Here is a 24,728-nt window from a genome sequence, read left to right on the forward strand (position 1 = left end):
CACATTGGCCACTAGCCACGTGTGGCTATTGAGCACTTGAAATGTGGTTACTGCAACCAAGAAACTAAATTTTAATTTTAATTAATTTCCACATAAGAAGATCCCTGTGGCTAATGTCTATCATACTGGACAGAGCAGTGTCCCTCATGAGGGGGGGCTCAGGCTGGCTTTGAGATGGTTTGTCATGGAAGGGCCAAAATTCCATGACAGGTTAAAGCAGGACTATCAACTACCAGATTTTTAGAGAGATTAATGTACCCCAACCTTGCTCTTTTACATACAAATTGAGGCCCAGAGAGGCAAAGTGACTTGTCCCAGAGACATGAAACTGATGCAGCATTCTTTTCAGCACTCATACTTTCCTCTAGGCCCACTGGCCTTCAAAAGAAAAATGTATGTCCCCCGATTTAGGAACTCCCCTGTGAGTACAATGGCACAGTTAGTAGATGGGAATCAAATGTTATTTATTAGTTTACACAATATATGAATCAGCTAACCACGTTTAAAAGTTATCCAACTTCCCAAGAAAATGAACTGATTTTTAGCTATATCATATTTATATTTTGAGCTATAAGACCTGGGTCACATGAAAAGAATTATCCCCTAGGATGTTTTGCAAGGCAACCCAGATTCAACGCAGCCCCTGTCCGGGCCCCCACTGGTGTAGCTGGAGTGTCTGACTTTGCCCAGGAGATGTGTCTGACTGCAGTTGGTACAGGCCCGCCGAGCACCAGTCGTAACAAGGTGACTGAACAGGTTGTCCTTTATCACCCTGGAATGAAAGATTTACTTGGCTAATCATTTAAAAAATATTTTTTTCGGTTGTAAAGCAATATATGCACATTATGTAGAAGTAAAATTGCACAAAAAGTATTGCATTAGTTCTCCATTGCTACAGGAGAGATTATTTCCAGAACCTAGCAGCTTAAACCAACAAACATTTTGTTATCTTGATCAGCAGGAGAGGCTTGGCCCGGTGGTTCTGCCTCGGGGGCTCTTGGGAGGTGGCCATCAGGATATCCTCCAGGGCTGCCATGGTCATCTGCAGGCCAGCCTGAGGCCGAAGGATCCTGTCCAAGCTCGCTCATGCCACTGTTGGCAGGAGACCCCAGGTGGGCCTCTGAATAGGGTTACTCACGATGTCGCCGGGACGCAGGGGAGAAGAGTGCCTGGCTCCAGGGGTACAGAGAGCCCAGATGGAAACTGTAGCCTTTTGTAACCTCGGCACTAAGTGCCACAGTAGCACTTCTGCTGTGTTCTGTTGGCCACACAGAGTAACCCTGCCTTTTTTTTTTTTTAAGATTTTATTTTTAAGTAATCTCTATACCCAACATGGGGCTCAGACTCATGACCCTGAGATCAAGAGTCACACACTCTTATTGACTGAGCCGGCCAGCGGCCGGAGAGTAAGCCCGTTGCATTGTGGGAGGGGACTATTCAAGGTGTGAGGGCCAGGAGGTAGGGGCCACGGGGGGGGCTGCCCTTCACAAGCACGAAAAAGAAGATAGAACTCACCTGGACCCTCACTCTCCATAAATGATCACTGTAGCACTGGCAGGCAACTCCTTTGTGTCTTTTATATAAAAATAAAAATATATGGCAGATTTTTTTTTCTAATTCTTAACTTATATATTATTCTCTGCATTTTTCTTCCATTTCCCTTTTTAGGTGAAAATCCAAGCTTTTAAAAATCTCCTTCCCCCGTGGAAGATGTAAACTCAGTTTTTATCATTTTATTCGATATCTTAACATGCATATTTGGCATGACAAAATTTAAAGTGAATCAATATCTTCATTCCCTTCCTAAACAAGTCAGTGACATTAAAACATTAAATCAGACGATCAGCCTACCATTTAACATATTGTTATCTAGTATTTTAGTCCCATCTCATTTTTACATATCCCAAATTAGTTGTATAAATTACTGTTATTACTATCTGTAGATTTACCCACTGGTTTACCTGTTTCTTTACTCACTATTGTTTCTGGCATCTTGAAGCAAGATAAAGTCTTGGCTCTAGACTTGGTACCTGGAGGTTTCTTTTCCTTTTTTCTTCTTGAAATCTCAGCATTTCTAGGAGTTGGTAGTAGGAAAAATTTCAAATCATCTGGTTCCTGTATTGCTGATAGTTCCTTTATTCAAGATCTGTAGCATTATAATAATACTTCTTCCTTTTGAAAAACTGAAAGCCAGGGAAGAGATTATGTGTCCTGAAGGGGGCAGGCGGGAGAGCAGAGAGTTAGGGATGAAGGGAGAAAAGAAAGGCGAATATGGGTGAAGGAAGGTGGCAAGACTTCAGGGGTGATGACTCAGTGGGTGCCTCGAAGGCAAGGAGTATCCGGGCCACAGGTCAGGTACTACAGCCCACAGCCGCTGAGTGGATGGGGGAGGCGGTCAGTGGGGCCTGTGCTTATATATATGACCCCAAATCACCAGAGCACCCTGGGGTTTGGCTGCTACATACCAGGAACCCCAGCATTACCGTGGTGTTGCGGAGCCCTGATTCCCACCAGGACTAGTGAGGGCGCGGAGGCAGAATGAAGTTGATTAAAGGGAAATAAAGGAATTAAATATTTCTTGCTCACATAGTTGGCGGGCTGAGATTCACACCTGCCCTCCTATCCTCCCGCCCCCCCCCCCACACACACTATCTTTTAAAACTGTAGTCTGTAGTTTTTGCTGTATCCTGATTTTTTTCACTTAGCTTATATTATGGACATGATGCAAGGTCATTATGTGTACTTCCCAACCATGTCCACAAAGTACTGCATCATGTAGAGTGCCACTCATGGTGACAGGTCCCGCTTTACTGGCTGGGAGTGCAAAGGGAGGTCACATTGTTTCACTCCTCAAAGACCCATGGACCCTATCAGGAGAAATTCTCTTTCTTCCCCAGAAACCGTCGGCTCTATCATAACCAATAATAACCGTCCCTGCCTCCACCCCGTGCCTCCCCACTGCACCCCCTGCCCCCACCTCTCTTCAGCCCAGCGGGCCCGGCCCGTTCTGGTAATTCTCCCCTGGAGACAAGAGAACAGGTCACCTCCTCCTCCCAGGGAATCGGATGCTTCTTGGCTGCCACAAGATGTCACCTGTAACAGCTTGGCAGGTGGATGCATTTCCTGTCCCCTGGGATTGTAGTGACCCAGGCTGTTTTGCCAATCCCAAAATGGAGCTATTAGTTACCATGTACAGGTTTTATGAGAATTCAGTGGTGGTGGCGGAGGCGGGGGTAGACTGAAAGTGTTGTAGAAACTGCTAAGGCTGACCACCCATATTCTTATTCTCCCCCTTCTGGAAACATGGTGGAATTGCACTTCCCCACCCTCCTAATGAAGCCATGTGTTTGGGTGGTCAAGGAAATCAGTGGAAGTGACCCATAAGCCAATTCACGACTTGTCACGTCTTCTTTCTTACTGCCATTGTTGCTGTCACTGTTCTAAATGGTGGCTACTCCATCAGTGTGGGACCATGGAGGAGAGCCCCCAGCCACCCAAGATGGGTGTGTAGAATTAATATAAAATAAACCTTGGTTGCTTTTTAAGCACTGAGATTTGGACATCGTCTGTTACCACACCATAACCTAACCTAACCTGACTGATTAAATTTTTAAAAGAGAATGAACCTATTCAAGGTTAGAGAGCCTTTACTGTTAAAATGGAAGGGAAGAAAGGTTACAGGCAGTTGGGACCCTTTTAGGGGTCTTCCACATTCCTCATTCACTGACAGGGGGTTACAATGGCCTTAAGACAGGACAGCTTTAATGCCTGGAAATTACACAGAACACTTTCCTTTCTACTCTTGGGGAAGTCCAAGCAATTATTTTTAGGACCTCTCTGCCAGACCTCCATCTTACCTGTAAAATTCTATGGTCCTGTTGGAGATCTGGATTCCCTATCCTGCCATGGAAGCATTAGACAACTTGGAGCTTTCAAAACAAGATGGCAGACTGAGTTCCAGATGGGCTGAGGTGAGCAACATAAAGAAGACAGAATTCTTGGAAAAGTGGACATCAAACGTTTTTCCCCTGTTGTGCACTGGGGATAAAGGCAGGATAGGCACAGTAAGTACGGTGCCTCATGGGTATGTGCCCAGCACCCATGACATGCTTAGGGGCCCATGAAAATGCTTTAATTTCTTTTCTAAATTAGGAGAAAAATAGGAAATTTTAAGCTGGACACAATGTTTTAGCATATAGTATTAAGATGGTCACCTTCAGGGGTGCCTGGGTGGCTCAGTCTGTTGAGTGTGCGACTCTTGATTTTGGCTCAGATAGTGATCTTAGGATCATGGGATCGAGCCCCACATTGGGCTCCATGCTCAGCGCAGAGTCTGCTTGTCTCTCTCTCCCTCTGCTCCTCCCCACCGCTCATGCTCTCATTCTCTCTCTTTCTTAAACAAATAAAAGCTTTAAATATATATATAATTGTCATCTTTATACCAACTCAATAATAAAATATAATTTTTAACCTTTTTTGTGGATGAAGGGGATCACAAAGGCAAAAATCCTTGGGACCCACAAATAATCATACTGTAGCCCCGGAGAAAGGATTTCGTAACTGACATCAATCTGGGTGACGACGCACTTCTTGGAGATGAGTATGGACATGGCATTGCCACCACTTGTAAGTGTCCTTTTCCTTTATGAGTGTGCTCAAATTCCCCTAGTTACAATGAACTGGCTCTGTCTTTGCCTCTTTAAGTTCCCATCAGGACCCCAGAAAGCCGTAACTGCTAGAGGGAAGGGTGCTGGCGCAAAGCAATGCACATGGACACAGAGGATTCCTCCAGCTTGCTCCCCATGCTTGCATTTTCCCCTTGGCCTCTGATTCTGAGAAGTCCAGCAGGTTCCAGGGAAGCCTGTCCCTTTACCTAAATCCAGGGTGCCACACAGCACCTGCCCTATGCCCATCCGTCCTGGCCACAGTGATGATCACCCCCACAATCATCAATCCCAATCCAGCTGGAGTGAGTCTTAGAACTTCTGCCAGAAACTATGGGATGCAAACATTCTTCCCTGGAAGGCATGGTGTGCAAAGGTGAATCTGAATTCCTACATAATTTGCCACCGTGATCAAAGCCAAAGGAAATCTCAGAAAAGCTGAGCCAGAGCCTTGATCAACCATACCTGAGTCCTACCACTAGATTTTTTGTTAGTTACATAAGCCTATAAATTCCCTTTTACTGTTAAAGCCAGTTTGGATAAGGTTTTCTGCTATTTTCAACCAACCTTACTGAAACTAAGTGTAGCATTATTATTCCCACTTTATAAGTTAGGAACAGAAGGGTAAGTCGTTTGCCCAAAGTCATAGTCAGATTAATCTTAACACGTGCTTTGCATTGATATCAAATACTATGTTTTCACAGATTTCACAAATTTTATCTGGCTCTCCAAGCATGTATTACCTTGTAAACACTGTAAGTATGAACAGATGTAAGCAGAAAGGAATCACTGTATATAAGACTTTTGTCTTACTCTTTTGTCCTAGTATATGACTCCTTTAAAGAGCTGCCCCATTCTGGGAAAGCACCCCCATCACCCACAACCCTAAAGAATTAGAAGATCAGGAATTTGAAAGGGGCACCCTTGCTGTGTCCTGTCTGACCCACCCAGTCCCCTCCTACCCACTCCTGGCTGCCAACCTCATTGCCTTTTTACCATTGACACCATCACCCCCTTCCTTTCTATCTCTCTCAGCCTGCTTTTGAGTCTGTTCATTGGCTCAGCACATCTGGGCAATTGTACCTCTTGTAGTTGCATGGTCTTCTCAGGTAGACCACCCAACCACTAATATGGCTCACCCTTAAGTAACGGATTTGTGTAATATTCTCCCTTTCTTTCTTTTTTTTAAAGATTTTATTTATTTATTTGAGAGAGAAAGAATGAGAGAGAGAGAGCATGAGAGGGGGGAGGGTCAGAGGGAGAAGCAGACTCCCCACTGAGCGGGGAGCCCGATGCGGGACTCGATCCCAGGACTCCAGGATCATGACCTGAGCCGAAGGCAGTTGCTTAACCACCTGAGCCACCCAGGCGCCCTCCCTTTCTTCCTACAAAAGACTTTTCAAACCCTCACGACATATGGACAACAAACACAGGAAGGAAACCAAGATAATGGATGTGGACAACTCCTTTGAAACTAGACCAAGAAAGAGAAAATGGAGATTGGGTGTCCTTGGAGGGAATGTGATGTGGGCTGGTAGAAGATGCTCGTTGTATCCCAGTGTCCATCTCCCTCTCTTCTACAGTAATAGAGCCTCTGTGTTTAGGTGGGTGCTAGAATAATGGCTCCATTTCCCAGCCTTCCTTGCTGCTAGGTGTGGCCAGCTTCCTAAGTTCTGGTCCACTGGGATGTGAGTAGAAGGCGTGCCCTTATAAGGAAGGGCTTCCTCTCCTCCCTGTAGCTCTTCCCCCATTCTGCTGACAGCAATGTGCGTTCTCACAGGCCTTGCAGACAAGGGCCACACCCTGGGAATGGTGGAGCACGGAGACTGAAGAGGTTGAGGTCCCTGACACCGTGGTGCCTGCCACCCTGCAGCCCTGGGCTACTTAGGCCTAGATGCTGATGTGAGAGACAAGGAAACTTTCATCTTTTCTTTTTAAAGATTTTATTTATTTATTTGAGAGAGAGAAAATGAGTGAGAGAGAGAGAGAGAGAGAAGGAGCGGGGGGGTGGGGCAGAGGGAGAGGGAGAAGCAGGCTTCCCGCTGAGCGGGGAGCCCGATGCAGGACTCGATCCCAGGACCCTGGGACCACGACCTGAGCCGAAGGCAGACGCTTAACGACTGAGCCACCCAGGCGCCCCATGATCTGAATTAATTTTTAAGGAGACGTTAACAACTGCTTCTCTGTATAGTTAGAAGGAGAGAGTCATGTTGGAGCAAGCTTTTTTTTGCTATGAGAGGAACTGCTGCTATTTGTTCCTCTTTTTTTTTTTCCAAGATTTTATTTATTTGACAGAGACACAGCGAGAGAGGGAACACAAGCAGGGGGAGTGGGAGAGGGAGAAGCAGGCTTCCCGCGGAGCAGGGAGCCCGATGCGGGGCTCGATTCCAGGACCCTGGGATCATGACCTGAGCCGAAGGCAGACGTGCAGACGCTTAACGACTGAGCCACCCAGGTGCCCCTCCTCTAACTTTAAAATACATATATTTCGCAAACAAGCGCCCTAGGTATAAGATCTTTATCTTTGACAACTAAAAGAAGCAACAGGACTTTGGGCTTGGTTTAGCAAGGTGATCCCTCACTAAGATCCCTTGATATGCTGAGTTCTGAAGGAGGGACACATTTACAGAACCATCTCAGAAGCTTAAAGGAGGAAAGGAACTAAGTCCCCTTAAGCCTAGCTTCTGAGATTTAAACGTGCAAAAACTTATTGGGATGTCATTGACCAAGTCTGATGTCAGGAAAGGACACGTAGAGCCACAAAGGGGAGGTTTTCAGGAGGTTATGGGGAATCCGGGATGGTGACCTCCATACGAGTTGCATAAAGGCAATCCAGAAGCAGCCACCCTGGCACAGCGTCAGGCTTTGGGAATACATATGTGTATTAATTAAAAGCATTGCCACCTTCAATCCTAGCATGTGAGACTATTGTGGGCTGGCGAGGACCTGTCCCAGCAGGGGCGTCACCAGAGAATGGGCTGTGCTGGCCTGTGTGTGCTGGCCTGTGCAAAACCAGCTTTCAATAGCGACACCTTGTGGTGGCAGCTGAAACAACAGTGCTCGTGACACAATATTGACCTCTTTGGACTGAGAATGTAAGATTCTTAGAAAGTTTAAGGGTACTTTTCAAGAGGCAGATGATTTCCTGCTAATAAAGGTAGAGGGACATTTTTTTAAGATTTTATTTATTTATTTGACACAGAGAGAGAGAGAGACAGAGAGAGAGCACAAGCAGGGGGGGTGGCAGACAGAGGCAGAGGGAGAAGCAGGCTCCCCACCTAGCAGGGGGAGCGGGATGTGGGACTCGATCCGAGGGGCCCGGGATCGTGACCTGAGCCAAAGGCAGTCGCTTAACCAACTGAGCCACTCAGAGGCCCTAGAGGGACATTATTAATGGTAAAAAATAAGAAATGTTTTGGTGAGGATGTGGAGAGAAAGGAACCCTTGTGCTCTGTTGGTGAGGATGTGAATTGGTGCAGCCACTGTGGAAAACAGTACGGAGGTTCCTCAAAAAATTAAAAATAGAGTTACCATATGACCCATTACCAGTAATTCTACTACTGGGTATTTATCCAGATAAAACAAAAACACTAATTCAAAAAGATCTATGCACCCCTGTGTTTACTGCAGCATTATTTACAATAGCTGAATATAGAAGCTACCCCGCGTTGGAGATATATATACATACATGTGAATATTACATACATATATATATATATGAATACTCTTCAGACATAAAAAAGAACGAGATCTTGCCATGTGCAACATGGATGGACCTCGAGGATTGTGTGACAGAGAAAGACAAATACCATATAATTTCACTCATATGTGGAATTTAAGAAACAAATGAAAAAGAGACAAAAATACTCTTAAAATTTTATTTATTTGTTTGTTTATTTGTTTATTTAATTTATTTCAGTAATCTACACCCAATGTGGGGCTTCAACTCATGACCATGAGCTCAAGAGTCCCATGTTCTTCTGACTGAGCCAGCCAGGCACCCCAGAAAAAGACAGACACAGAGAACAAGTTCGTGGTTGCTAGAGAAGAGGTGGGGGGTGGAAAAAAGAAACAAAAGGAAAGAAACCTGACTGTATTTGTACTCTCTCTCTCTTCTGTCATACCTGTATGGAGGCAACCCCTGGGTCTGTCCCCAGAGCAGGACACAGAACTTGGAGAGAAGGCATTTCCGGTAGCAGTTTCTGCTGGGCTGCCTGCCATATTGTCTGTTGTCTCCCAGAACTTCTCCAGCTCCACTTACAGCCTGGCTTCTGGGCCTTGTGATCGGAACAGTGTCAGGGCAGGGAGCAAAGAACAGTTCCAGAAGAAAAAAATCAGCCCCAGAAGCTGTCACTAGGTCTCCAACCGATGGAATCATTTTCAAGGTAATGAAATTGCAGTTAATGCAACTTGCTGGCTAGTTCCCCTCCAACTGGGACTTGGTTTTTCTGTGGCTTCTTGTCACCTTCCTGGCAGGAAAGTCCACTTCTCTATAATCAGATTGCAGAGGTCACAGGGGCTCTTTTGAAACAGGAAGCAAGTTCTTTTCAGCATTCATTCTATTTGTTGCCCATTTTAGCAGATTAAGCACTTAGGGTTGGGATTTGAAAAATATTTATTCTTTGGGCCAAAGGAGTATCTTAATAAAGCTAAGTTCTTTGTATACATCCTCTTCAAACCCTAATTAATTCCTAAAGAAGCAGCACGTGGCTCTTGATTATTGGCAGCCCCTCTTTGTGCATGAGATTAGCAGGGAGAGAGCCAACACCAGCACAGGGGCCCCAAGCGGCCACCTTGGACTGAACCAGTCCACAGATGTGTTTTGTTGGGGGCATTTCACACGAAAATCCAGATTCCTTACTCCTTTGGAACAAAGGGGCAGTGTGGCAACGGTGGGCTTGGAGTCTCAGGGCAGCTGCTACCTTCTGAGGGTCATGGTGCACGTCCTGTTCTGCCCAAGTCGCTAGCGCTCCTGTTGTCCCATCCAGGCCCACAAGCACCCCTGTCGTCCCATCCGGGCCCACCGCACCCATCCGTATGCCCTGCTTGGCTCCGATTTGAATTAGCTCCCCCTTTCGACCGAAGCTTCTCTTACACCCCAGCGAACAGCAAGATCCTGGAAGACAAGAGGCGCATCCATTTCATTTCCCGCCCGGTGCCGGCATTGAGACTGGGTTCCCAATAAATGCTGGCTGAAAGAATACGAATAAAGAAGTGGGTGCGTGCCTAGTGTGTGCCCGGCGCGGTGCTGGGCACCAGAGAGCCGCAACGCAGTAGTAAGACCCAGAGTCAGAGAGAGCTTACAGAGGGCGCGCGTGTGCGTGCATGCGCGTGTGTGCGCGTGCGCCTTGCCTTCTTTAAGCCAACATGAATAAACAATCTGAAGGACGATTTTGCCTGCACCTGACGAAAGCCCCGGCAGGGCTACAGACTGGCCACTCTCGGGAAACGGCCCCTTTCAGGCACAACCCCAGTCTCCTGTCCGTGGCATTTCCAGTCCTATATAATAACCAAAACTTGGAATTTGACTTGGCTTACATTTTCTTCCATCTTCCTGGCTGCCGGAGAAGGGGGGTGGGGTGGCTTTTTCTCCCTCCCCACCCACTCTTCCCACCAGGAGGCTGCCGAGGTCCCTGGACACGGGGAGAGAGGGCAAAATCCAAGGTGGTGCCCTCATCTGCAAACATCGGTGTCCTCTGGATGGCAAGTTCCTAAAGGTGACTCTTGTGCTCACTTGTGTTACTCAAAGATCCCCCAAACTGGGGGCTTCCCTGTAGTTCCCAGGACTCTGTCACAGTGTAGGCCTGGAATCTGGTTCACCTCCCACTTCCTCGCAGCCCCCTACCACCCCGGCCACATTGGGTAGGATTCAGATGTTGCCACATGGTTGCTCTGGAGACGTTCCTTGGTCCAGAAGAAACACTGACCCTCCATTTGGTGGGCCCAGGCCACCTCTGCTCTCTCAGACAGGCGTGAGTCTGGACCCAGGCCACAGAGGCTCCCCACTGTTGAGAGTGCACCTCAAGCTCTCAAGCAGCCACTGAAGCCCAGTCTCTCTGAGCTCAAGGGGAAGGAGGTAACACCCCCATACGATCTCATCTTCCCCCTCTCTAGACTTAGAGAACAGCTTTCTCCCAAGAAACCTTCCAGGGGTACTCCAAAGTTCTTGAAACCTGAATTCTGCATTTGAAGATCTCTTAAGCCCACTTTAGGGTATCTCTTTAACAAAAATTGTGGAAAACAAAGCAGAAAGAGCCCCATTTAGCATTCTGTTCTAGTAAATAATACGTGCCCTTAGAGAGATACAGAGAAACACTCCCATGGGAGTTTAAAGGAGTAGACAGTTTCTTCCATATAAGGAAAGAACCAAGGAAGACTGCCTGGGGGAGACGGCCTTTGAGGATGGCCTTGGATGTGTGGAGGTCAGGAATGAAGGTATCTTAGGCAAAGAAAGCGGCACAGAGAAGACGCAGGGGCAGGGATTGTGCCATATCAATGGTGTCTTAAGGGACATTTCCATACTGAGAGGCTTCAGAAAAGGGGGCTACGTATGGAAAGGGTTCCTATGAATACTCTAGAACAGTCGTTCTCGAAGTATGGCCCCTAGAATGCAGAATCCACATTACCTGGGGACTCGTTAGAAATGCCAATTCTCAGACCCTCTGAATCAGAAAAGAATCTCCAGAGGTGGGTTAGCATTCTTTGATTTAACAGGCCCTCTGGGGGGATTCTCATCCACAGGGAAGTTTGAGAACCTCTGCGATGGAATATTTCTGGAAGGATGCACAAAGAACTGATAAACGATGTTCCTTCTAGGGAAAATAATGGGGTGCTGGAGCCCAAAGGTGGGGGAAGGAGAGATTTTTATAATTGTGCACCATGTGCATATATCACCGATTCAAAAAAACAATCGCATCATAGGTGTCATCCTCTTTCTTCCCCTCATCTGGGCCCCTGCTCCGGCACCCCTGTCCTCAAACTGCCTCTCTCTGCTGGGCAACCTGGCTTTCTTTCCTCCTCTCCTGGTCTCTTGTCTGGTCTTTATCACTGCACCTGCTAAGCCTCTTAAGGAGAGCTGAAGGGGAAGCTGGAGGAGCTGAGCTCAGCTAACCACCCACCGTCTTCATGACCTGGGTGGGGAGGTCCAGGCCAGGTCCCAGTGGAGAGGACAGGAGAAGCGGGCCATGGACCGTCCCCCGCAGGGCTGACGCAGAGGGCACGGCCATGGTTTACCACAAAGGGCAAAGCGCACCAGAGCTGTTTTCATGGTTAAAGGATACATTTAACCACAGTGAGAGTCCACTGCTCATCTTTAGAATGGCTGTAAGGAAAAGCAATAGACACAAGTTGTGACAAGGCTGTGGGGCCATCAGAACCCCCATGCACTGCGGGAATGTAAAATGGTGTCTCCACTGTGGACCTCGGTCTGGCAGCTCCTCAAAAGGTTAAACATGGGCTTACCATCTGACCCAGCAATTCCACTCCTAGGTTCATACCCGAGAGCGCTGAAGACATGTTCGCACAAACACCTGTGCTTGAATGTTCATAGCAGCATTATTCATAAGAGCCCAAACATGGAAACAACCCAAATGTCCACCGGCTGATCAGTGGATGACAAAATGCAGTCTGTCCACACAATAGAATATTTTTCAGCCATAAAAAGGAATGAAGTACTGACACATGCTACAACACGGAGGAGCCCTGAGAATATTTGCAGCAAAAGAAGATAGTCACAAAAGACCACATATTGTAGGACCCCACTTACATGCAATGTCCAGAATAGGCCTATCTATAGAGGCAGAAAGATTTGTGCTTGCCAGGGGCTGGGTGGGTGGAAATGGGGGCGATTGCTAGCAGGTATGGGGTTTCTTGCAGGGATAATGAAAACATTCTGGAATTAGATAGTGGTGATGGCTGTACAACATTTTGAATACACTAAAAACCTCTGAATTGTACACTTCATTTTTTAAAAAAGATATTTATTTATTTGAGAGAGAGACACACACACAGAGAGAGAGCATGAGTGGAGAGAGGGGCAGAGGGAGACAGAGAAACAGACTCCCCACTGAGCAGAGAGCCTGAGGCAGGGCTCTATCCCAAGACCCTGAGGTCAGGACCTGAGCCAAAGGCAGATGCTTAGCCGAATGAGCCACCCAAGCACCCCATGAATTATACACTTCAAAGTGGTAATTTCATGCTATAAGAATTATATTGCAATAAAAAATTATTTTAAAAAAGAACTGATGTACTTCTCCATCCACACTCCTGTAGGATCATAATAATGTAACTGGTTGCCCATCAAATGAAAAACACTGATGTGAACAGCCCCTCCTGGCAGGGGCGGTACAATAGCTGAGCTTTTAAAATTCACATGCTGTGTGATCTACAAGGACCTCATGAAAGTGTGTTTGTTTCTATCTCTTTACCTCCAGCCACTTGCCATATTTTGATAATGTTCTAAATTACAGGACCCAGAACTGGTCTTTAATTACAGAGTGCTTTAATAGGGCTTGCTGGCAAATACCATAGAATTAAAGGAGCCACTAATGAAATACAGCATCGTTTTATCTGTTCTCTGGTGGCAGCTTTTAAAATGCAATTAGTACCATGCAAGATATTTATTTAGGATTTTATCTCATGTATCATTCCATCTCCAAATGAGTGTTGTACTTCTAGCTGCTTTTTACTCCTTTATATGAGCATTTTCTCATTTTCAATCCACTCCTTTCTTCCCTCTTAGACTCCAGGGAGCCAGAATATCAGCGGTGTGCAGGGGGGCTGATTAAAGGAAGCAAACATCTTAAAGATGTTCACCCATCCCACTCCCAGCTCCTCCCCAGCGTGGAGGAAAGGAGGAATGGACACAAGCAGTCAAGCTAAATCCTTGCTGGGTACCCAACCTTTCGCCACAGGAAAGCTGCCCAGACTCTGGGGAAGGCAGGACACATCCCTTACAGCCTGGACCACCAACACCCCCCCCCTCCGCCGCCGTCCCAGCTCTGGGCACATGTCCTGTACTGACGACACCCTACTCTCAGAGGGGGCCAGGCACTTCCGGGGCTCTCCAGTTTCACCTCCAATGCCCACTCAAGTGTCACATCCTCTGCGAAGCCCTCTCGACCCACCTTCCCACCCGAAAAGAGACTCTGTTCCTTTCGGGATCCCTTTGCGCACGGTCAGCAATACTCGCGTTGGCCCACTGCTTGGCCGCCATCAGCAGCGTGTGCCTGTCCTCCCCTCTGTGGCGAGCCCCCTGGGGCAGAGGGCTGACGCCATCCTCGTATGCCTCAGCACCACACGCAGCATGCTGCCCCCAGGAAACGCTCAACAACTATTTGCTAATAACATCCTTTCCAGTCTTCCCTAGCCATCAGTGAATCTGTGTCTCTTAAACCTGTGGCCCTCCCGAAGACACGGCCGATTTCTCTGGCTTGTGGTTCGTGGCTAGCCCGCCTCAGAGCAAGCAGGGCCTCCGATCAGTGTCACAAGGTACCCAGCCGTGAGGACTGCGGGGGACAGGAAGCAGAACAAGACAGCGTGGTCGTAGCAGAGCCCACCGCGCCGGGGTTGTCTATGTGAGGGGCTCTTCTGTGGAAACCAGTGGAGGACTGAGTTTTATATCAGCCGTGACCTGACAGAACGGATGAAACCACTCCTAGAAGTGGGAGCCCGTGGGAAAATCAACAAGTCAGGAAACGACAGACGTTGGCAAGGACGCGGAGAGAGGGGACTCCCCTTACACTGCTGGTGGGAGTGCAAGCTGGTGCAGCCACTCTGCAAAACAGTATGGAGGTTCCTCAAAAAGTTAAAAATAGGACTACCCCAGGGCCCAGCAATTGCACTACTGGGTATTTATCCAAAGGATACAAACAGGGCGCCTGGGTGGCTCAGCTGGTTCAGCGTCTGCCTTCAGCTCAGGTCATGATTCCTGGGATCGAGTCCCACCTAGGGCTCCCTGCTCAGAGGGGAGCCTGCTTCTCCCTCTGCCCCTCCTCCCACTTGTTCTCTCAATCTCTCAAATAAAATAAAATCTTAAAAAAAAACACACAAAAAAAACCCCCAAGGGATACAAACATAGTGATTTGAAGGGGCACATGCACCCCAATGTTTATAGCAGCAATGTCCACAACAGCCAAAATATGGAAAGAGCCCAGATGTCCATCAACAGATGAATGGATAAAGAAGATGTGGTATACACACACACACACACACACACACACACACACACACACACAGAGAGAGAGAGAGAGAGAGAGAGAGGAATATTACTCAGCCATCAAAAAGAATGAAATATTGGGGCACCTGGGTGGCTCAGTCAGTTAAGCATCTGCCTTCAGCTCGGGTCATGATCCCAGGGTCCTGGGATGGAGCCCTGTGTCGGGCTCCCTGATCTGCGGGGAGTCTGCTTCTCCCGCTCCCTCTGCCCCTCCCTCCACTCATGCTCTCTCTCTTGCCTCTCTCCCTCTCAAATGAATAAATAAAATCTTAAAGAAAAAGAATGAAATCTTGCCATTTGCAATGACATGGATGGAACTAGAGGGTATTATGCTAATCGAAATAAGTCAGTCAGAGAAAGACAAATACCACATGATTTCACTCATATGTGGAATTTAAGAAACAAAACAGATGAACATAGGGGAAGGGAAGGAAAAATAAAATAAGATGAAAATTGAGGGGGAGGCAAACCACAAGAGACACTGAACTCTAGGAAACAAACTGAAGGTCGCTGGAGGGGAGGAGGGTGGGGGATGGGGTAACTGAGTGATGGGCATTAAGGAGGGCACTTGATGGAATGAGCACTGGGTGTTATATGCAACTGATGAATCACTAAATTCTACTCTGAAACTAATAGAAAAAAAATACATATAATGGAAGCATACCATAAAAAAAAAAAGTGGGTGCCCATGGGGCAGAAAACCCTGAGAAACAAAACCTCTTCCCTGTTACCAATTTAGTAGAAATGGAGTGAAGGGTGGATCTTTTAGACAGTCATTGACTTGGGAATTTATGTGTCTGTGTGTTTGCGGGGATATCAGTGTGATTTCACATAGATCTCAAGAGGAAGGGAGCCCCCGTCTGACATTTGGGGTTACGATGTTAAACAGTAAGCTCGGTATATTCACTTAGTAAATTGAAACGCTCTGATGATGGTGATGAAGGAGATGATGAAGTGGTGGTATCAGAGCTGTGTCTGTCTCCCCCCCATTCAGGAGTCTGGGTGCTGGATTGGCCCCTGCAGTCCTCTCCACTGAGGGATGCTCTGGGACAGGGCTCAGGAAACCTCTCTGTGTCACTGGAAGGCTGCTGCTGAGGACATTGCTTGGCACTGTGTGTTGACAAGACAAGCCGGGATGAAGTACATCCCCACAGGTGCAGAAGAGAATGGATCGACTCCAGGGCACAGACTTCTTTTTTTTTTTTTAAAGATTTTATTTATTTATTCATGAGAGACACAGAGAGAGAGAGAGAGAGAGAGAGGCAGAGGGAGAAGCAGGCTCCCAAGGAGCAGGGAGCCCGATGCGGGACTCGATCCCAGGACTCTGGGATCATGACCTGAGCCGAAGGCAGACGCTTAACCATCTGAGCCACCCAGGCGCCCTACAGACTTCTAATGGCGGTGCTTTCCAAGGACCTGGAGCACCCAGGATGGCTCTCTCCTCTCTCCCTTTCTGGGTGGCCGCAGTGTAGGCTAGCCCTGCCCCTGAGCGGGCTTACCCGTGCCTTCCTTCTGCCTGGCACCCTTCCTCCCTGGTGACAGCAGGTCCTGGTCCCTGGGCGGCTGGGGCAGATCGGCCCCAGGCACAGAGGAAGCAGGCAGCCTCCCCACAGAGGCTCTGCTAGGGGGGCTGGCGCTCGGATATGGATCCAGGCTGCTTAGTCGGAAACCAGCGAGGTGCTAACTGACTTAGGAAAGGGGAGCCGGGCCAGGGATTAAAATCCAGCTTCCTAGAGTGTTCTGCTTTGGAGGTGGGGGCTCAGGCCTCAGAAAATAGTACCGTATTACCTGCTGTTTCTCATCTGAACCTTCCTGGCACATATATTCCTTGGGTGCTTCGTGGGGACAAACAGCGTGGGTTCAAATCTCATTTCCTAGCTGATTGTATGGCCTGAGAGAAGTTACTAACCTCTCCGTGACTCGGTTTACTCATCTGTAAAGTGGCAATGAGGCCACTGTGCTCATGAGTTTATCCGGGTAAACACACTTGGTTCATGGCTAGCACGGCTGTTGCTTTTCCCGCTGAAGTCCAGTTTCTCCAGCAACCTGACACTTTCAGTGTTCAGTCGTTTTTCCTCAACAACAGCCCTGTCATGGTGGGTAGCACCCCCATCCATCCAGCTGAGCAAGTCACAAACCGAGAGGTCACCCCTGACAGCCCCATCCTCTCCCCCCAAACCATCACTAAGGCTTGTCAACCTTACTACCTTACTGACTTCTGCCAAAGTTACCCAACTTCCTTAAAATCTCCCAGATCTCTTCTCTTCTCTATAACCTCTCACCAGGACTAGCACAGTAAGGCCCCTAACTGCAGCCACTCCAGCTCCCTACTAACCCGTTTCCACCCTGCCGCCAAAGACATGCTTTGAAGTGCAGATCTGACTGGGTTACCCTCTCCCTGGGCTCTCCGTGCTGAAACCTCAAAATGACATTCCACTCTTCTTGGGGTTAAAACCAAAACCCTAACACCAGGCAGACTGCATATGTTAGAATGTTTTTGGCCCCAAGGGTCAGAAAGCCTCACCAAAATTGGCTTGAAATACAAGGTGATTTAGTAGCTCCTTCAGAGGTAACTGGGGTAGTTCAGGCTTCAGGCATTGCATGATCAGGACTCTAGCACCATATTCTGCTATTCTCTCAGCTCTGCCTTCCTTCCTAGATGTCAGCTGCATCCACAGCCCAGCTTCCTTTCGTTCGGCCTCAAGTGGGGCACTTCTAGGGAAAAACAAAACAAAACAAAACTATGCCCAGCCATGAGGTAAAATTCATTCCCTTCAGCCTGAGCCAACTGAGACCATGTGCTCATTCCCAACCAAAAAATTGCTAGTGGTATGCCATGCATTGAGCCTTTCGGTTCTCTGTCCCTGGTGGGAAATGAGTCCTTTACTATAAACACACACTGAAACCATGCTAAAAGATACCATTGGTTTTATTTTAATAATGCTCAACTCTGAGAAATATGAGAACCATCAACCTTAAAGCTGCCCATTGTCCTTGATGATGTATCTGGGACTAGAGGTGCCCATGGGAATGACCTCATGATAATGGGCAGTAAGAGCAAGGTGCTGGAGGATGGATGAGGGAGGAAGGCAGGAGAAAAGGGGCTTGCTGGCCTTGTCAGAGATGGACTTTGGATGGTGGAATGGAAAAGGTAAGAAAATGGTGCTTGTAGTATCTTCTGTGCCCTGAGATTGCATTCTTAATCTTCTCCTTGTTCTCTTTCTGAAAATGGACTTTGCCACCAAAGGAACTGAAAGCAGAAACTCAACAACTATTTGTACACCCATGTTCATAGTAGCATTAATCACAAGAGCCCAAAGATGGCAACAACCCAAATGTCCACTGATGGACGAATGGCTAAACAAAATGTGGTCTATACACAAAATGGAATATTATTCGGCCTTAAAAGGGAATGACGTTCTGACGCATGTGCCTATGTGGATGAGCCTTAAAGATATTCTAAGTGAAATAAGCCAGACACAAAAGAACAAATACCTAATGATTCCATTTATATAAGACTCCAAGAACAGCCGATCGGTACAGATAGAACGTAGAATAGTGGTTGACGGGGCCTGGGGGTGGTGGTACAGAATGGAGACTTATGTGGAGAGTTTCAGTATACGGGATGATAAAGAAGTTCCAAAGATGGATGGTGGGGATATTTGTACAACAATGTGAATGTACTTCATGCCACTGAATTGTACAGTTAGAAAATGGTTAAAATGGTAAGTTTTATGTTATATATATTTTACCACAATAAAAAAATAAGTACTCAGTTCATCTTCCAGGCAATGAGGGCACAACAGAGGGGTGACAGGAAATGCTCAAAGAATGATGGCAGATTGATTGGTCTGTCTGGCTAAAAGACATCTTTAGTGATATACTTTCATTTTGGCCCTGCTGGGGAAGAAAAACTTTTCTCTATCTTTCAAGGTTTTTTCTTTTTGGCTGGACTATGAATTAAATTGACATGAGATAGATTAGCAAGAGAAAATCAAATTTAAGTACATACTAAGGGGCTCCACAGGAATATGATGTTCACAGGCACTCAGGCAACTGAGGCTTATATGGCACCTGGAGCTAAGGAGAAGTGGGTAGGGGTCTGGGATTACAAAGGGAAGGAAGACAATTCACAAGAAGATGAAAAAGAGTAAATGTTCAGCAAAAAACTGTTTGCTGCGTCATCCAGAAACAGTGGGACACGGAGAGGAATTTTAACAAACAGACTTTGCTAAGTTCCTCCCCGTCTGCCACCCTCAGTTCATATTATGCTCTGGTTATCTAGGGTGATAACCTCCCTTCCTGGAGGAGGTCCTCCATCTAAATTGTTGTAGGCAGTGAGAGTAAGGTCAAAGGTTCTTCCTAAGCCTTCTGTTTCTTCAAAATAATCAGCCTACAATAATCCATTTGCAGAAGAGACACATTCTGGGGTGGCGAATTTTGTCCCCTACCGTCCCCTGACGATGCTAACTGTGACGATGAGGAGACTCGAGCCTACCAGGGACAGAGCCGTGAGGCAGGCATGTGTGAGAGCCTGCCCCTCCCAGTTCTGCAACAAGTCCCCCCAATCCCACAGGCGCTGTGTGAGGGGAGGGGTGCCTACTTCTATTCTCCGCAGGGTGGACCCACAGAGGGAGGGGAGGTGGAGAGGGGAATTTCCTTCTGTCAGGCAGGAAAATAGTGTGAGGAAACAGAGCTCGCCTGCTCTTTGAATGGAAAATGTCTCTTTCCGACCTCATTTTAGAGAGCTGTGCCCTGCCCACCTCACATTGCCAGAGGGATGATGGGACAGCTGTCATCCGTTGGGTCTGACTCATTAGTTTATCATCTCTCCCCACCCCTCTCCCAAACCCCCTCCCTCCAAACCCACCCACCCTGAAAATGCCTCAGCACAGTGGACTATTTTAAGAACTGAATTCCCTGTCGGCATGGCAACTTCCTGGCTGTACCTCTTGTCATAGCTGCCTGGATGGAAAAGAAGCCACCTTTCACCAGGGCTCCAGCCAGCCTACAGCAGAGAGGCTTCCCGGATCAGACGTGGCCAGAGGGTGAACATCGAGTGTAGGTCCCAGATCCTTCTTTGTGCGTTTGCCTGTTTTACAGCCTGTTAGCAATGCAAAAACCATGCTTAGCTGACCAGCCAGACAAAAACAGGCACCCCGCCAGAACAGGCCCAAGGACCGTAGTTTACCCAGCCCCTGCTGTAGGACAAGAACAGCAGGTGCTCACACTTGCTGGGTTTCTCATTGTGGAAGTTTGAAAGATTTGGAAGGGTACGGGGGCAACATGAGTAAAAGATGGGAAGGGAGTTATGGAAGAAGGACAATGTGATTCATTCATTTTTAAAAATGTCCCCCCAATATCTATGTTTTATTATACTTTAGAGGTTTATTTATAGTCTTCATGTGCTTCGAAATGAAAGTCTTAAGACTATGCCATCTTTACCACATCCCAAATAAGGACTGAGGCTTATAATCTATTGGTTCCTTTTGTAGAAAATGGTATTTATTTTTTAATCTCTCATCATTCTTCACAAAGACCAGATTTTCTTCAGATATGCTGAATGTTTTTTTTCTTTTTTGCCTAAATTTTTTTAGAAAAAAAATTATTTTATTTTATTTTTTTAAAAGATTTTATTTATTTGACGGAGAGAGACACAGTGAGAGGGGAACGGGGCACCTGGTTGGCTCAGCTGGTGGAGCATGCAACTCTTGATCTCAGGGTTGTGAGTTCGAGCCCCACGATGGACATAGAGGTTACTTTTAAAAATTTTAATTTACTTTAAAATTTTAATTTACTTAGAAATTTTTGTTCATTATAAGACATTTTAAGCACACTCAAAAAGAATAATAAAATGAACTCCATGCTTCCATGTACCGGACATTACTGGTTTATTTTTAAAGGGTATTTCCATGTAATTTAAAGAAATGGTTTGTACTTTCTTAAAACATGGATTAAAAAGGGGAAAACCATTTGCAAATATAGTTGAATAGAATCCAGTTCTAGGCCCTGCCTGAAAGTGATTGGCGAGGGGAGGGGCAGGAGGAACATCTGCAGGAAAGAAAAGGGGATCACTCTTTGATGGTTACCATGGAAACCACTAGGTTAAGATGGTTGAGTTTGTTTATGGGGCAGTGAGTTTCCTGCTAATGGACTCTGGGTCAGAGCTGTGGGAGAAATCCTCAGGCTGGTCCCTGAGGATATCTTGCTGCCTCTGAATTTCCCTTCCACGCCCCCCCCAATACTGTTCTCAGTATCCTCACATTGAGGATACTTTCATTCTGAATTTCTAGGGTTTGATTAAAACAGAGGCACTTTGGTGTTTCCTTCCTCGATTTTAGGGCTTGCTTTTTGTATTGAGGAAGCCAGAGTCAAAATGTTTGTTGCATACTCACTTTGATGAGTTCTGAGATTTGATAGCAGACCACCTGGAGTCCTGTTTACAGCAACAGCACGCCTGGGGGGGGGGCGGGTACCTCCGTGGAAGAAAGTCCTGGAAGGACAGGTGGAGGTCTTAGGGTATTGACCCCCACACTACAGTGTGGGAAATATACTCCCTAAGAGCAGGGAATCCAGCCTAAGCCTTGAGATTCGGAGGCTCTGGGTTCTTTCCCCCTTCGGAAGGAACTTGACCCCAACGTAGAATATCCATCATTCGCCAATGTCCCGGGCTGCTTTAGACATCAGATTATTTGCTACGGGGCATACCAGTAGGAAGTGCAACTTTGGCATCGTTCTCCTTGGACTTGGGTCCAAGCCACAGCACGTATTATTTCTACCGTGACAGACTCTGTCACCTACTAATGGGCTTGGTGGGGGAAACGAATACACAAGATAAACGGCAGGCACAGAGGCAGAAGCAGGCTGGAATTACTCATCCAGAGGTAAACATGAGCAGAGGGACAGACAGAGGCCTCCGAAAACCAGGACAGATCCTCACAGGGACGGGCTCCCAGCGCTGGGATCCCTAGACTCCATTGAGGTCTTACCCTAGTTGGGCCTCCCGCAGCTCCGGAGGGAAAAGGCTGCGCAGACGAGGCACGGCCAGCAGGGGGCGCGCGGGCCCGGGATCTCGGGAATCCAGGGCTGCGGGAGGTAAAGGGGAGGCGCGATTGGGGGTGCAGGGTGGGGTGTGCCTGCAGGGCGGACTTAATACCCGCTCGCCCCGCAGGGTGTTAGCTAGCAAACCGCAAGGACAGGTACCTCCTGGGCAGCTGCTTTACCTGTCCGTATCTCCCCACGAAATCGGAAGTTCCTTGAGGGTAGTGGCTGTGTCTTCGTCCCTTACTTCCTCAACTGCACGCGTCCCTTGTCCCCATCCGAGGTTTGCTGAGCAGAGTCAAAGGATGCATCCTCACTCTGGCAGGCGGGAAGGGAGGACGAAAAGGAGGGATGGGAACGGCTGTGGCAGAGCTTTGAGGCAGCTGTTCTGGAAAGGAGTGAGAGATGTTAGATTGTCAGCAGGGTGGAGCCCAATCACAGGCGGGGGGGGGGGGGGGGGGGGGGGGGGGAGGTTTACCCTCGAAAACGTTGTAGGGTAGAGCCTATAGGACAATCTACAATTTGGGGATGAAATACGGCCGTGGTTCTCAAACTTCTTGATCTCTGGACTCCCTTTATACTCATAAATATTATTGAAGACTTCAAAGAGCCTTTTATTTATGTGGGGTCAAATTTACCATATTAGAAATTAAAACTGAAAATTTAAAAACACTTATTTACTTAAAATTACAATATTAAACCTACCACATTAACATAATTTTTAAAATAACTGTATTTTCCAAAACAAAACAAAAAAATATTAGTGAGAAGTGTGGCACCATTTTACATTCCTGCAATTTTTTAAAAATGTTTAGCTTAATAAAAGACAGATGGAGTCTCATATCTGTTTTTGGACTCACTCTGTTGTGATATCAGACAGAGCTTTCCCAAAGCACATAGCTTCATATGGTCATGAGAAGATGAGAAGGAAAAAGGCAAATAACATTTTATTATGAAAAAAGTTTTGACCTTGTGGACCCCCTGCCCATTTTGATATTAAATAGAGTATTAACTGCATACAGTGTTATTTTTGGATAAGAATGGAAAGATTTTTTGTAAAACAAAGGTTGCCTTTGGTGAGGGCTAAGGGCTGAGGGCCAGGCTGCCTTGGAATTCACCCACTGGCAAAGGTGCGGCCTCCATGACCAGTGGTACCAGAAAGCAGGGCCTCAGCTGGTATAGACACATACCTGTTTATATGTCCACTCACATCCTATGGGTGTTAGAACTCTATTACAACTGACTTTTTGCCTGCTGTTCCGTGTTGAGCGGGCAGAAAGGTGGCCAGACTCCCTCCCTTGAGGCCAAAAGCATTTTGTGGCTTCTTATCAATTCAAAAAGATTTCAAAACAATGCCCCACTCACCTCACACCTGTTAGAATCGGCTGTCACAAAGATAAGAGACACTGAACCACTATATTGTACACCTAAAACTAATATTACACTGAATGTTAACGGGAATTTAAATAAAAACTTAAAAAAAAAAGATAAGAGATAATAAGTGTTGGCAGAAGATACGAAGAAAAAGGAACTCTTGTGCACTGTTGGTGGGAATGTAAATTGGTGCAGCCGCTGTAGAAAACAGTATGGAGGTTCCTCAAAAAATCAGAAATAGAACCACCACATGATCCAGCAATCCCACCTCTGGATATATATCCAAAGGAAATGAAAGCAGGACCTCAAAGAAATATATGCCTTCCCATGTTCTTTGCAGCATTATTCACAGCAGCCAAGGTATGGAAACAACCTAAGTATTGAGCAACAGATAAACGGATATATATATATTCACAATGGAATATTACTCAGTTACAAGAAAGAAGGAAATAAGACAAATACTGTATGATATCACTTATATATGTGAGATCTAAAAAAGCCAAACGCATAGAAACAGAGTAGAATGGTGGTAACCAGGAGCTGGGGGTAGGGGAAATGGGGAGATGTTGGTCAAGGGGAATAAATTTTCAGTCATAAGATGAGTAAGTTCTCGGGATCTAATGTACAATAGGGTGATTATAGTTAATAACACTGTATTGTGTACTTGAAAGTTGCTAAGAGAGTAGATCTTAAATGTTCTCACCACACACACACACAAAAGATAATTATGAGACGTAATGGAGGTGTTAGCTAATGCCATGGTGGTGGCATTATATATATATATCAGTGTATCAAATCAACACATTGCACACCTTAATGTTATATGTCAATTATATCCCAGTAAAGCTGGGGGAAAAAACAAGCACAATGGCCCCAGCCTCTCCATAGCCCCAGGCCTGCTCTGGGGGTCTGTGCAGAATGCCCCAGTTTGAATGAAGAGGCAATGTGGGGAGACTTGCAGAGTTGAGTTAGAGATGAGGAAAGTTTCTTTCCTGTTCATTCCCTCCAAGGACACCTAATGTGAATGATTACCCTAATCATCTGTGGAATGGCATAAGAATACTGATTCCTGGTCTCACTGCAGATCCACCCGGGAGAGAGGCTAGATTTTAAAAGCTTCAGGCCCATTCTCAACCCTCCTCTAGCCCTATCTACCAACTCTAAAGACCCTCCGTTCTTTGGCACCTTGCAATCACTTGGGGCATTTACTTAAGATTTTGAATTCCCCAGGCCTCATCTCTAGAAAGCCTGGTACCCAAGCTTTGGTAGATCTGGGATGGGCACCTTGGGCACCAGCAGCCCGGGTCATTCTGATGTAAATGACCCAGGGCCACCCCTTCCCTCCAGGTTGTTGAAGCCCTATGTGTTACAGTCTGTGTGTCACTGAGAGATTTTAGGGCCCCACTCAGATCACCCTCAGCCTTACTTCCTTA

General features: G+C 46.8%; 1 long non-coding RNA gene across 6 annotated transcripts in view; it reads right to left on the reverse strand.

The window, feature by feature from the left end:
• Nucleotides 1-502: 502 nt before the first annotated feature.
• Nucleotides 503-24,728, reverse strand: part of LOC112821221 (uncharacterized) — a 30,318-nt gene continuing 6,092 nt past the window's right edge. For 2 of the 6 annotated variants that reach the window (XR_012379799.1, XR_012379797.1), the window contains exons 2-4: nucleotides 22,104-22,309; nucleotides 21,276-21,373; nucleotides 18,150-19,984 (exon numbers count right to left, since the gene is read on the reverse strand). This is a non-coding gene — a long non-coding RNA (uncharacterized lncRNA). Of the gene's footprint in view, nucleotides 773-1,515; nucleotides 1,574-1,977; nucleotides 2,075-8,282; nucleotides 9,781-17,404; nucleotides 17,596-18,149; nucleotides 19,985-21,275; nucleotides 21,374-22,103; nucleotides 22,310-24,728 lie in introns of those variants that run through there. The other 4 variants (XR_012379798.1, XR_003207387.2, XR_012379802.1 and 1 more) reach the window with 4 other exon arrangements.

This window comes from Callorhinus ursinus, unplaced genomic scaffold, assembly GCF_003265705.2.
Source record: "Callorhinus ursinus isolate GAN/ISIS: 27379988/994484 unplaced genomic scaffold, GSC_fseal_2.0 scaffold10, whole genome shotgun sequence".
Classification (NCBI taxonomy): Eukaryota; Metazoa; Chordata; class Mammalia; order Carnivora; family Otariidae; genus Callorhinus; species Callorhinus ursinus.